Source organism: Rutilus rutilus (assembly GCF_951802725.1).
Source record: "Rutilus rutilus genome assembly, chromosome: 8".
NCBI classification, from domain to species: Eukaryota; Metazoa; Chordata; class Actinopteri; order Cypriniformes; family Leuciscidae; genus Rutilus; species Rutilus rutilus.
Window position 1 is genome coordinate 2,532,345 of NC_140222.1, and position 14,891 is coordinate 2,547,235.

Sequence of the window (14,891 nt, forward strand, 5' to 3'; positions counted from 1 at the left end):
CACTGTCGAAAGCTTTTTGGAGATCCAAGAGTACCATTGCACTCATTTTACCTCCATCAGTCTGCTTCCTTATAAAATCTGTTAAACACAATACATTTATATTTTATCATTTAGCAGACGCTTTTATCTAAAGCGACTTACAAATGAGGAGAGCAATAGAAGCAATCAAACTAACAGTAGGAAAACATTATTAACTAATTATTTTTTCTTGATGCAAGAAGGAGGAGCAGACAATAAAAATGGACAATAAAAGTTTAATACTTGGTGCAGCAAATACAAAAAGAAAGTAAAACTGGAAACAAATAAGACAGATCTCTCTCTTTATTGACTAACAAGATAATAAAGCATCTCAATCAGCCTCTTCTTCAGCTTCCTGAGCAAGAACAGTTAGTAAAAAATGTAAAAAAAAAAAAACTTGTACTGTTAAACATATAGATTATATTAAGCAACATGATATATGCGATATTGCTCTTTGGGGAGGAACTTTATCTTTGAGTTGATGTGAATCTCACAGTTAAATATAAACTATTTAATGTGACAAATGTTGACAATGTTTCTTTTATACTGTCGATGGTTGTGGCCAGGGCTGTAGAGTTCTAGAATCGCCGGTGTCCCAGATATGAGGTAGTTCAGGGGGTTCGGGGTCATAAACATAAGCTCAACTGATATTTATATACATCAGTTTTCCTGATTATTTTTGTCGGTTGTTTAACATTTCTATCCTAAAATAGCTGTCAAATATGAAATGTTTAGTTTAGCTATATTTGATCTCACACTTCATGACCGTTAACTGAAGCGCTAGAACATGCGCTCAGCAGCTTCTGTGAACATAAAGCCTGTCTACTTTCATTTGATTGGTCATCTCAATATTCTGATGTTGATGAGCGGCGACAGACCGCAGAGCTCAGACGAGAAGATCTTGGAGCTGTGCAATATCCTTGCAGCACTAAAGTAGAGTTAATACTATAACTGAAGATGAACTACTTAATGTGAGTTTTTATATGTCTGTGTAGAGCAGATGAATGAGTGAAGCTCTTCCCACATGCAGTGCAGTGATAAGGTTTCTCTCCAGTGTGGATGATCATGTGTTTTTTCAGATGTCCTGACTGACTGAATCTCTTGTCGCAGTGTGAACACTTGTAAGGTTTCTCTCCAGTGTGAATTCTCTGGTGCCGTTTCAACTCTTCAGCTGTAATAAAAGTCTTCTCACACTCAAAGCACATATGATTTCTTACACCAGTGTGAATTTTCTGATGAACTTGTAAATTCTGCAGATGTGAAAAACTCTTTCCACACACAGAACATGAATGTGGTTTCTCCTGTGAATGAACTGTCATGTGGATCTTCAGGTTTGAAGCCCTCAAAAATGTTTTACCACATTGATCACATTCATGCAGTTTCTCTCCAGTGTGGATGATCATGTGTTGCTGAAGGTGTCCTTGTTGTCTAAAACTCTTCCCACACTGATCACATGAGAACGGTTTCTCTCCAGTGTGGATCCTCATGTGAACCTTGAGCTTCTGTTTGTATGTGAAACTCTTTCCACACTGAGTGCAAGTGAAAGATTTCTGAGATCTTCTTTGATGTTTCTCCACTTCATTCACTTCTTCAGTTTCATCCATCGGGCCTGAAATTAAAGTTAAAAAGTGCTCAGTAAATCAATAAAAGAACAATTATGTAGTGAAAAACACTAGATCACAAGTGGACGTGCTAAACACTGGTGTAAACAGGGTCTAAAACAATTTGAGCTTGTCCACTTTTGACCACTTCCAGAGGTAGTTGAAAACACATTCAGCCGGATTGCTTTGGTAGTGTAGACGCTCATGTGGTCGAGTGTGTTCAAACAGACACAAATGCGTAAACATTATGGGAAGCGCTGTAGCCAGACGGCATTTAAACTTTGTTGGCTGAAGACCCAAGTTTGGTTTGAAGAAGGAAAACTCTGTGTTTGACGTGGACTTGCAGCTTTAAGAGCAGAAACAAAACTCTTCGTCTATTTTTCTGTCCGTCTCTGGTCATGCTCACATGCAAATTGCATGAGCTTATTTCACCCATTATATTGAAAGCTCGTACATTTACCAGCCCATAGACCGTCCCCTCAAAGAAACAGAACAAAAGTGGTCGAAAGTGGATAAAAGAGATGGATTTGAAGCACCAGGTGTAAACGGGATTGGGCCCTTGTATACTTGTGATCCAACTGACCAAAACGCATCTTAACACCAGCTGTAGACAAAGCCTCACAATCTTCTTTAATCCTTTTGAACATGTGATTGAAACCAAATGTGAGACATTTAAACTGACCAATCAGCAGATTACAGCTTTCCCACATCGTACTGAAGGTGTGACATTTAGCAAACCTCAGATGTACACACACATCTTGGCCGACAGACCTTTATCACTATCAGCACTTCTTTACGGATCACTAATGGCCCTTGTGGTAAGAAAGAGGGGGTTGGAGCAGGAAAGCAAACGTCTTTGTTCATTTGCAACCCTAAAGAACGCAAACACAATGAAATATAGTTTTTCCATCACCATGTCCCTTTAGGGGCTCTGAATAAATCACATTTTTGTAGTGAGAACTATTAAATATTTGATAAACTATGCAACTACCTAAAATATTAACATTTTAAAAATACGCAATAATGCTATAAGTTTAACACTCCCTGTTTTTACACAAACTAAACCACGTGTAGCAAAGTCTATTTATTTGATCATTGTGTTTAAATGTTGGTGTTTTAGCAAGATAATAACAATATTTTGGAATGAGCAAAAACTGTATTAAGACATATCCATAATTTTGGTAACATGGTTGCAGTAATTGTGAACCAGATGTAAAATAAACAGAAAAAAAATGCTCAGATAATACTAATATAGACTTACAGATAACAAACATCCTTGTTTAAAAAATAATTGCACCCGGTTCATATTATTTGCTGCTTTAATTATAATTCATAACTAGATTTGTCCTACTATAACAGAGCTAAATCTGATGAAGTGCTTTATAACCTTAATGTTCTTCAGCCTCACTAATGAAGAATCAGGAATAAACACCAACCTCTTTGTTCTTCAGTGTGTTTCATTCTGCAGTGTTCTGGATCTCTCATGTTCTCACTGTCCTTCAATAAACTCTGTCTTTGCAGATTTCAGCTCTTCCTGATGGTTTGATGCTCGTCTTCACTTGTAGCTGATGGGAATATTCCAGCATTTATTGGTGAATTGCAGTGGGAGGAGCTTCACTGAAGGAGGAGGAGCTTCACTGAAGGAGGAGGAGCTTCACAAAAGGAGGAAGAGCAGATCTGACAAAATCAAGAAGAAATCACTTACTGAGTTAAAAAAATAGTCCACCCACTTTAAGTATTTATGGTCACATTGTAAAAAAAATTAAGAATAAAAAAAGATTAAAACATAAAAATATATTTACAGATTTGCAAGAAACAAATGGCACACCAATTGAGTTAACTCAACTTGTTTGTTTATTGTGTTGCATATGAAACATGGTTCATCACAGATTATTGAAATAAAAGCCATTATGAAACTTACCTATATCTTGTAGATGTCACAATAGCTGATCGTGTCGTTTGCTAAAATCTGTTGACAATAAAATGAGCTTAATGTGTCAATTTACAGATATGAAGACATCAGCATAATGAATGAGGAGAAAACAGGATCTATTGACATGAAATAAAGAGGCTTTTCAGCTGCTCTGATAATAGTGATGAGCCATAGACTATCAATACTCATTCAACAAGAATGTAGAGTACAATAATGATAGGCTACAGTTTATATTTTATAGCACTTTTATCTATTTGCGTCTGTAGATTTCAATTACAGTAGGCTATATCTTTAAAGGCTGTTTTCTTCAGCAGCACTTACATATTTACTAAACTTTACAGTTTTATTCCTATCCATATTCTGAAGGTTTTTACAGAGGGGTTTGTTCATATAAACTTTACCTGATTTTATTCAACATTTTATTACTAAAAAATGGAAATGTATTTTTTCCTGGTTGTTGACAGTATTTTTTGATTTATGGAGTGATAAAAAGAGAAATCCCCTCTGTAAAAACCTTTGACTATAATATTTAAAAAAAGAAAAGAAAAACGAAACAAGAATTTTGTTCTAGAAATGTATGCAAATTTGTGAGATAACACTCCATTTACATATTTAATAAACATAACATTTCCGAAAATGTATAATACAAAAAATGTTTGCAATTTTAATGTAATCAATCAGCTGGGGAAGTATATTGGGATATCCATTAGCTATTTTTGTTTACACTTTTCACTCTTGTTTTAAGAGTGTGAAACTTTTATAATGAATATGCAAATATGGTTGAGTGAAGCATTTCCTATCTGATTGGCTGATAAAGTAATGGTCCCGCCTCCCGTACTGGAAAGAGGATTCCTATTAGGGGTGGGCGATACTGCAAATTTCATTATCGATCCGATACCAAGTAAATACAGGGCCAGTATCGCTGATATCGATACCGATACCAAGACTTTTTCATTTTAAAAGCATGCACTTGAACTTGTATGCACTTTCCTGTGCTAGAGCAGTGTGTCATGATTTATGAGGTGAATGCATCATTAATATGCTTTAACCCCTTTTGCCTCGATCTGGAGGATATCGCGGAGGTGTTGCTCCAAAAAAGGTCACTGACACGCACGGGTATACCTCTTCCCGTCATGGCAATCTGTCGCGCTGGTCGTGTTTGACCATTTGTTTTTCAGACGTAGCAACAGTAACTAAGGGAAGTGGGGCTCGGCGAAAGGCTAATTGTAATTGAAGTGTAAATATGTGACCCTGGACCACAAAACCAGTCTTATGGGTAATTTTTTTAAAATTGAGATTTATACATCACCTGAAAGCTGAATGCATAATCTTTTCTCTGATGTATGGTTTGTTAGGATAGGACAATATATGGCCGAGATACAACTATTTGAAAATCTGGAATCTGAGGGTGCAGAAAAATCAAAATATTAAAATAAAAATCGCCTTTAAAGTTGTCCATTTCTATTGGCGATAGTGCTGCATCCACTCACATAAATATTTTTTTTATATATTTAAGGTAGGAAATTTACTAAATATCTTCATGGAACATGATCTTTACTTAATATCCTAATGATTTTTGGCATAAAAGAAAAATCGATGATTTTGACCCAAACAATGTTTTGTTGGCTATTGCCACATATATACCCGTGCGACTTAAGACTGGTTTTGTGATCCAGGGTCACATATAGTTGGCTAATGCCAGTTTTGATGCCGCTTCTGTGTCAACTCTGCACTGCAAGGATGGATTTTAATTTACTGATTTATTTTGACATTGGTACTGTGTTATTCTAATATAATTTAATTTGAATGTTAGAATTTGACATAAAAGGTGATGCATAGCTCTAAATACGTTTAGAAACAATGTCCATATATAGGTGAAAATGCCCCTGGAAATCAATTTAAGGTGGCAAATATTACCCCTTAATAAAAATGTTAATTTCGGTCACTACTGTGAACTGACCACTGCATAGATTATAAAAAATATGAATATCTTCGTGAGTCTGCTGTCAACAACAGGCCTAAACCAGCCGGGGTACCAGTACAAAAACACAATCAGTAAAATATCATCTAATTATTATCAACAAAACTTTGAAAATATCGAGACATATTTTTGTCAATATTGCGCACCCCTAATGTACGGTATTCATTTCGATTTCTTCAGGTCTTAAAAAGGTCTTAAAAAGCCTTAAATTTGACTTTAAAAATTGTGCCGATACCCTGTCATTGAATCTTTGACTCAACCGATTCATTCAAAATGCTGAATCATTTATTAATGAAACATGGCTGAGTGTTCCTGTGAGATGGTTCTGCTGTGATCTTTGTTTGGAACTATTTTCGCTGCTGAAACAGAACAAAAACAGTCATTGCGTCTAAAATGAAAGTGACTTAATTTTAACTAACTGTTTATTGGACTGTTAAGAAATCTAGGCCTTCAGTGGTGTCTTACCTGAATTAATCCACCTCTTAAGTAAGTAAGTAAGTAAGTAAAATTTATTTATACAGCGCCTTTCACAGACTAGGTCACAAAGCGCTTTACAATAGACAATAAAACATAATAAAAAACAATACAGATACAAAACAGATACAATTTCAATATATAAAAGAACAAAGATTACCCAAAAGCTAACCTGAACAAATGAGTCTTCACTTGTCCCCTAAAACTGTCCACATTCTCAGCAAACCTAATACTGGTTGGCAAAGCATTCCATAGTCTGGGTGCCATAGCGGCAAAGGCTCTATCCCCACCTGTCTTTAAACGAGTGCGTGGCATAGATAGCAGATTTTGGTTATTTGACCTGAGAGACCGGAGAGGGGTATGAAGATGAATTATGTCAGCAAGATAAGCAGGGGCCTGACCATGTAAAGCCCTATAGGTTATGGTTAAAATTTTGAACTGTATCCTGTAAATTACAGGAAGCCAGTGAAGAGAACAGAGTATCGGGGTGATATGGGTATGCCTATTTGATCTAGTGAGTAACCTAGCAGCAGAATTTTGAATAGATTGCAGTCGATGAAGAACAGATTTGTTAAGTGAGAAGAAAAGTGAGTTACAGTAATCAATACGAGATGAAATGAAAGCATGAATGAGCATCTCCAGTTCTGAGTGAGAGACCACAGACCTCAATTTACTAATATTACGTAAGTCGAAAAAACATGATTTGGTCAGTGATTTGACGTGATTCTCGAAAGATAGAGAATTATCAAATGTCACCCCAAGGTTCCTTAAACTAGGCCGAACCGCAGATGACAAAGGTCCAAGGTTCTGCATGATCAGAGGGATAGCGCTGTCTGGCGCTACAATTAAAACCTCCGTCTTATCTGGGTTCAGCTGCAAAAAACGTTCAGCCATCCAGCTGTTTATTCTGTGCATTTTGCCAGAATGTAAAATGAAGCTGAATGTCATCTGCGTACAAGTGATAAGAAATGTTAAAATCACGAATAATCTGACCCAAAGGCAACAAGTATAAAATAAACAATATTGGACCCAACACTGAACCCTGTGGGACACCACAAAACAGGGGTGATGATGCAGAGTGGGAATCACCAATATAGACATCAAAACTTCTATCTGAGAGATATGAGGTAAACCAATCTTAATACCATCATAATGACTCCAAGGCTATAGAAACCATCAATATTATACAAAAACACAGTATAACAGGGCATTGCATCACACAGACTCTTTATAAATGTTGTGAAATTGCAGTTTAAGACAGTCACCGTAAAACATGACGATGTGTACAGCTGACCCCTTCTCTCACACAGATTTTTTTGAAGGATATCAATGAGCGGGTCTTTTGCCTTCAGAATCAGTCATACATACATTACAGTCAGTTCTGTTTTTCTCCGGGACAGATCGAATAGTGTTTCGTGACTCTGCGTTAAGTTTGATAAGCCTGAATAAGCCTGAATAAATGAATTTATTCACCGGGAGGTTTGAAACTGCTGGTGGTCGAGGAGGGAGAGAAATATTAATTTGTGGATAGAAAAACGATTAAATCTACAGGAATATGTTTTAGTTTATGCGGTTTGCATCAGATGTGGTTAACTAGCTCAGACTACCAGTAATAGCGCTCTGACCATCCAATCAAAGGACGTGAAAATGCTGACGTTATTGTACGCCTGCTAGATGGCCCCGTTGCAGTCAAATAGAAACCCTTATTGGCTGATTAAATCTGATTATCTGATTGGTTAAAGCAACAGTTTCATTGCCATTTATTTTACAGGCACTCGCACTATTGATTCTGAAGGCCTCAAGGCAGATTTTGGCTTTGACCCTGGCAACACATGATGGCTGAAACAAGAGAAAAGCTATGAAATTAAGAGAATGGACTATTGGTAATAATTTAATACTCATTCATGAAAAAAAATAACATAATTAAAGCGCATGTCAGTGATTCTGATAGTGTTTAGGCCAGCAGAGAAGGCCATGCTGGCCCTGATGGCCCACCACTGCTAACTGTAGATTCATGTCTATACTATACTAATCTGCCCAGCCAAAAAAAGTTGCTGTTTGGATTTACATTGGCAAATACTTAAGAGTCTATAGCCCCTTTCACAAAGCGCAATGATCCCGGCAAATTGCAGGGAAATTGCCAGAACGCCTTGTGTGTGAACGCAAACACGACCCGGGATTGATGCCGGGATCGATGCCAGGTTGGGGACCGAGTAACATTGCCGTGTTCAGTCCCGGAAACGCACGCTGTGTGAACAAAAGCTGTAATCAATGCTATAACGTAATGATGGCACTGAAGCCGGGATCGTTCGCCAGCCGTGAAACGGTGCGTAATGTGCTAGTTTATGATCGAATCAGAGAAAAAAATGCACAAGCGTGGCGAGAGAGAGAAATCACAGCTCATAAGCAAACTTAAGATGCTGCTGAGACATTACAAGTCACATCGATGTCACGTGTCTTTACGGGATTTGTACGGCTTGTGTGTGAATGCACTCTCTGACTCCGGAAAATCACTGGCAGTGTGAATGAACCAAAATATAACGAACCCAGGTCAAATCTCGGGTCACTTTATCCGTGTATTTTCCGGAATCTCTGTGTGAAAGGGGCTTATGACTGGATCATTATCGCAGTGATTATTATGTTTCTAGCATGTTATTTGTTTGGCAGCAGTTCTTCTAACCCTAACTGATGGAGTGTGTAGCTTTTTATTTCTTAAACAACCATGTAGGAAGAAACATCATGGCCATATTCCAGGATGATAATGTCAAGATTAATCAGGCTCAGATTGTGAAAGAATGGTTGGGAGGGAGCATGAAAAATAATTTTCACCTTTGAGTTCAGACCTTAAACTCATTGAGAGCCATTGGCATGTGCTGGAGGAGACTTTACAGAGTGCTGGACTCTTGCATTGTCAATACAAGATCTTGACCAAAAATTGATGCACCTTATGATGGAAATAAATGTTGTATGTTATTTTCATCAAGGGGTGCATCAATTTTGGACATTTTTTACTCCGCATGAGTAGCTTGTTTTGTGAGGCGAAACTTTTAAACTTTTTTTTTTTACAGACAGAACAGTTATTGAAAAATCTGTAGGTATTGTCCTACTTAATGTGAGTTTTTGTATGACTGTGTAGAGCAGATGATTGAGTGAAGCTCTTCCCACATGCAGTGCAGTGATACGGTTTCTCTCCAGTGTGGATCCTCTCGTGTGTTTTCAGGGATCCTGACTCACTGAATCTCTTGTCGCAGTGTGAACACTTGTAAAGTTTCTCTCCAGTGACTCCACTTTTATTACAGCTGAAGTTTTGAAAAAGCACCAGAGAATTCACACTGGTGCTTTTTCAAAACTTCAGCTGTAATAAAAGTCTTCTTCTTCTACTGAATTTAGTAGTAGGAAGTTGCTAGTCATCCAGTTTTTTATATCAGCTATGCATTTCTGTTAATTTTATGAATTGGTAAGTTTCGTGAGAGTGTGAAGAAATATAGAGCTGAGTATCATCAGCATAACAGTGAAAGCTAATGCCATGCTTCCTAATGATATCTCCTAAGGGTAGCATGTACAGAGTGAACAGCAGCGGTCCTAGTACTGAGCCTTGTGGTACGCCATACTGAACTTGTGATCGATGAGACATCTCATCATTTACTGCTACAAACTGATAATGGTCAGATAAGTATGATTTAAACCATGCTAGTTCATTTCCCGTAATGCCAACATAATTTTCAAGTCTATTTAAAAGAATGTTGTGGTCTATAGTGTCAAATGCAGCACTAAGATCGAGTAACACTAGTAGAGAGATACAACCACGATCGGATGATAAGAGCAGATAATTTGTGACTCTAACGAGAGCCGTCTCGGTACTATGGTACGGTCTAAATCCTGACTGAAAATCCTCCAGATATCATTTCTTTCAAGAAAGGAACATGGTTGTGAAGATACTGCCTTTTCTAGTATCTTCGAGATAGTTGACTAATTCTGTAGGATCAAGTTGTGGTTTAACGAGCGGTTTAATCATAGCCAGCTTTAATGTTTTTGGTACGTATCCTAATGACAAAGATGAATTAATGATATTAAGAAGAGGATCTATGAACTCTGGAAGCATCTCTTTCATTAGCTTAGTCGGTATAGGGTCTAACATACATGTTGTCGATTTAGATGATTTAACGAGTTTAGTAAATTCTTCCTCTCCTATAGTAATGAATGAATCAAATTTTTCCTCAGGGAGACTACAATGCACTGCCTGATGCGATACTGTAGTAGACGATTGCAGAGTTATAATTTTCTCCCTGATATTATCAATCTTGTTAGTAAAGAAGTTCATAAAGTCATTACTGCTGTGCTGCTTGGAAAAGATTATTTTTTTGTTAGTTTAGCCACTATTTCAAATAAATACCTAGGGTTTTGTTTATTTTCTTCTAATAGGGTTGACAAATAAGCAGATCTAGCAGCTTTTAAAGCCTCTCTGTATGCAATCAAACTCTCTTTCCATGAAATGCGAAATACCTCTAGTTTTGTTTTCTTCCAGTTGCGCTCCATCTCTCTGGCTGTTCTCTTAAGGGCCCGAATGTGCTCGCTGTACCACGGTGTCTGACTATTTTCTTTAATCTTCTTAAAGCGCAACGGAGCAACTGTGTCTTAAAGAGGGAAAGAGAGAGTTAAAATTTTCTGTCACAATATCAAGTATTAAACCAACAATAGGACAACAATATACAAGTGCTGTGACCTTTCCCAGTTTCGTCTATGTGACCAGCCCACACAGCCTTCTGGCAAGTGATTTGACTCTTAAGTCTGGAACACACCAAGCCGACACCGACGAACTAGCGCTGATGAAAGCGGACTGTGTGTTGTCGCCTCGCGTCTGGGAAAAGCTGCACTTGAACACACCGAGAGAACTACAGCCGATTGTCAGCTAGCATGCGCATTCTGCGCCTGCGTGTAAATGAGACAACTGTCTATTTCTGCAGATATATTCGTCTATATTCGTCATTCAAAAAGGGAAACCGACGCTGCAGAGGGACGTGCACAGGGGGGTTGCTCAGGTTGCCCGGGCAACTGCCCATATGCCCTTCTCGACTCACGTTGCCCTTCCGAGGGGAAAAATAAATAAATAAATAAATTGTACAATGGATGCAGAATTTCACGTAGGCCTAGAAAAGATGCTCTGTATGTTGGAGAAACCCCTTTGCCTGTTCTCCGGTCACAATTTTTTAGCTGCAGGCAGAAGTCAGATGAGTCTTTTAAAGCTTCTGTTTTACGGTTGCGAGAACTCTTTCGTAGGTTACAGCGGCGCAGCCCAGAGGGAACCCTGGTGGAAGATCAGCTGAAGGAACAGCTATTGATGGGGATGGAGGATGGGCCGATGCAGAGAGCCTTGAAGACGTATGCCCGCCATCACGCAGAAGGGACCTTTGCTGAACTGCATCAAGAGGCGTTATTGCTGGAGGTGGAGTATGGGCACGGAAGGTATGAGACTGCATGTGCTGCCATAAGTCAGCGTGATACACCGAATCCACGCCCATATAGACCTGACTGGAAAGCTGAGTTAAAACGTGAGATCTTGGAGGAAGTCAGGGGCCAGATTAAAGAGTTGACTCAGGAAGTGGTGAGAGAGTTGAGAAATTCTAACTGTGCAGCCACTGTAAATCCTGTATCCTCGCAGCAGCCAGCTTTTCCTCTGCCTAGGGGGAGGGAGTATCAGTCGATGAACCGCTGGGACCCTGATGGTAGACCCATTTGTCGACGCTGCCAACAACCAGGTCATATGGCCCGTCATTGTAGAGAAAACAGAGAGCCCAGACAAGCTTTAAACGAGAATGCCCTGTCGTAGAGGTCCAGACGACAGGGTTACGTGCTCCAACCGATAATCAAGGGACCCACTCCTTTATTGATAACCACTCCTTTATTGATAACCACTCCTTTATTGCTGATTGTCCTATAGTGGATGTTGTGATTCAGAATGTTCCATGTAAAGGACTGCTAGACACGGGGTCGCAGGTAACTTTAATGCGACAGAGTATGCTAGAAGAGACTTTTCCTAGCTATAGATTGGGTGATGCCCCTCTGTTGACACTGAGAGCTGCAAATGGCCTAGAAATCCCTTATGTGGGGTATGCATTATTGGACTTTGAGGTAGCAGGCATCCAACTTCAGGGAAGGGGCGTTGTGATCGTGAAGGATGAATTTTCCACTAATCCCTTAATTATTGGAATGAATGTTATCTCCTCATGTTGGAATGCTCTTTTCCAGGGCTCTAAGTCTTTGTCATTTCAGAACCCTACAGAACAGCAGGTGTGGAAACGGGCCATGGCAACATGTCAACGTATTGCTGCTTGGACTACAGATGATGGGTTCCTGGGTTATGTGTGGCCAGCCAGTCGTCGCAGGAGATGGATTCCACCCCAGAGCGAGGTCATCGTGTGGGGCCGTGTTCGAATGGGCCGACAGAACCGCAGTTATTGTGGATTGGTGGAACCCCTGCTAGAGCCGGATGGGCTGGCCGCCGCCCGGACTGTGGCTATCGTTAAGGATGGAAGGATCCCTATCAGACCGTGTAATTTACAGCCTTATAAAGTGTCTGTAGGCCGGTATCAGAAACTTGGTCGGCTGTATGAAACATCAGGCGTGGATATCTATGGCCAAAGAGATCTTGATTTGACTCTGAGTACAGATGGGGTCGTCGATATTCGTGTGGTGGAAGCTGGAAGCCCTGAAGAGGAGGTAACTGTTGATGGGGTAAGTCCATTGACGCTTGGATCTGATTTAACTGACCAACAACGTCAAGTTTTTGATGCACTTATGAAAAAGTGGAGTGGAGTGTTTTCAAAGAATGAGGACGATCTGGGGTTTCATGAGACGGTCCAGCATAGGATCTACACCGGCACTACACCTCCTGTCCGAGAAAAGTTCCGCCCTCTACCCCCAATGATGTATAAGGAAATGAAACTGCTGCTGGCAGGTATGTTGGAAAGAGGAGTAATTTCTGAGAGTAAGAGTCCATGGGCAGCCCCAATAGTCATGGTCAAGAAGAAAGATGGAAGTTGGAAGTTGGCGCTTCTGTGTTGACTACAGAAAGTTGAACGCCATTACCCATAAGGATGCATTCCCTCTTCCCCGGATAGAAGAAACATTGACCACCTTAACTCAAGCTGAATGGTTTAGTACACTTGATTTAGCAAGCGGCTATTGGCAAGTGGGGGTGCATGTGGACGATCGCCCAAAGACTGCGTTCACAACTCCTCTGGGCCTATTTGAATTCCAACGTATGCCTTTTGGTCTGTGCAATGGACCAGCTACATTCCAGCGATTAATGCAGCACTGTTTGAGTGACTATATTGTGGACTTTCTGTTGGTCTATTTAGACGATGTCATACATATAGATATATTCCATAGATTTTGACACCCATCTTCATCATTTGGAGCGAGTAATCCAGCGGCTGGCACAGTATGGACTGAAGTTGAGGCTGGACAAGTGTCAGTTCCTTCAGCAGCAAGTGAAATTCCTGGGCCATGTAGTGGACAAGACCGGCATCAGCCCAGATCCTGGTAAAACAGTGGCAGTACAAGAGTGGCCTGTTCCAACCACAATCCGAGAGGTGAGAGCATTCTTGGGCCTAGCTGGCTATTATAGACGGTTTATCGCTAACTTCGCTCGGCTGGCACAGCCTTTAAATGCCCTTTTAGTAGGAGTTCCAGTCAACAAAAAGTCAAATAATCATAGGATTGAGTGGACTGCGGAGTGTCAAGCTGCATTTGAAAATCTAAAGATCTGTCTCACTCAGGCTCCTATTCTAGCATTTGCTGATTTTTCCCTGCCGTTCGTTCTTTATACTGATGCTAGCCACCAGGGACTGGGAGCAGTGTTATCGCAGGTCCAAGATGGGCAAGAACGTGTGATTGCCTACGCAAGCCGCAGCCTCCACCCTGCGGAACGGAATGATGCTAATTATAGCTCTTTTAAGTTGGAGTTGCTAGCTCTAAAATGGGCTATGACAGAGAAATTTAAGGACTATCTGACTGGAGCTAAATGTACTGTTGTTACAGATAATAACCCAGTGGCCCACCTACAGACAGCGAGACTGGGAGCGGTGGAACAGCGCTGGGCAGCCCAACTGGCTAACTTTGACTTCACAGTGAAATATCGAGCTGGGCGTGAAAATGCTAATGCTGATAGTCTGTCCAGGTTCCCTGTGGATCGAATGGCTCCTATGGAGGTACGACGAGTTGAGGCAACAGAAGATGCCTGTGAGCTAGTCATTGACCTCCCAGATGTTGAGGAGTGGCGGAAGAGCCAAGGTGAAGACGAGGAACTTCAGCAGGTATGGAAGTATGTGGAGTCAAGTAGTGCACCCTCGACCATGGAGCGAGCCAATATGTCTCTGACGGTGAAACAACTCCTTCGACATAGTGTTAAGCTTGTGATTCAAGATGGTGTTTTGTATAAGAAAATGATTGACCCCAGGACCCATGAGTTGCACCTACAGATTATCTGTCCGGCCTCTAGACGGGAGGAAGTATGGCGACGATACCATGATGCGTCTGCACATGCAGGAGTTTCACGGACGCTTTCCAGGGTCAGACTCCACTTTTTCTGGCCGAAGATGGAGGAGACTGTCAAGGGGTACCATCTGGGTTGTGTCGCTTGTGGCCTACAGAAAGGTACGAATGAGAAGGCCCCCCCTTAATCCAGTCCTGGTATCGTTCCCCTTAGAAGTAGTGTCATTAGACTTCTTGACATTAGGCCGTCCAGCTGATGCGTGTCAAAATATTTTAGTCATCGTTGATTTGTTTACTCGTTATGCATGGGCTATCCCTACGAGCGATCAAACTGCTAAGTCAACAGTCAGGGCGTTGTGGGAACAGGTCGTCCAGACTTTTGGTTGTCCTT

The 14,891-nt window shown here is 40.4% G+C and overlaps 1 protein-coding gene across 1 annotated transcript in view; it reads right to left on the reverse strand.

Annotated features, from left to right (window-relative positions):
• Nucleotides 1–243: 243 nt before the first annotated feature.
• The window catches only part of LOC311294918 (uncharacterized protein), a 49,063-nt gene continuing 34,415 nt past the window's right edge, over nt 244–14,891 (reverse strand). Inside the window, exons 2-4 of the transcript XR_014628134.1 lie at nt 3,541–3,588; nt 3,056–3,256; nt 244–1,627 (exon numbers count right to left, since the gene is read on the reverse strand). The gene's annotated coding sequence lies outside the window, so the exon portion shown is untranslated. The remainder of the gene's footprint in view (nt 1,628–3,055; nt 3,257–3,540; nt 3,589–14,891) is intronic.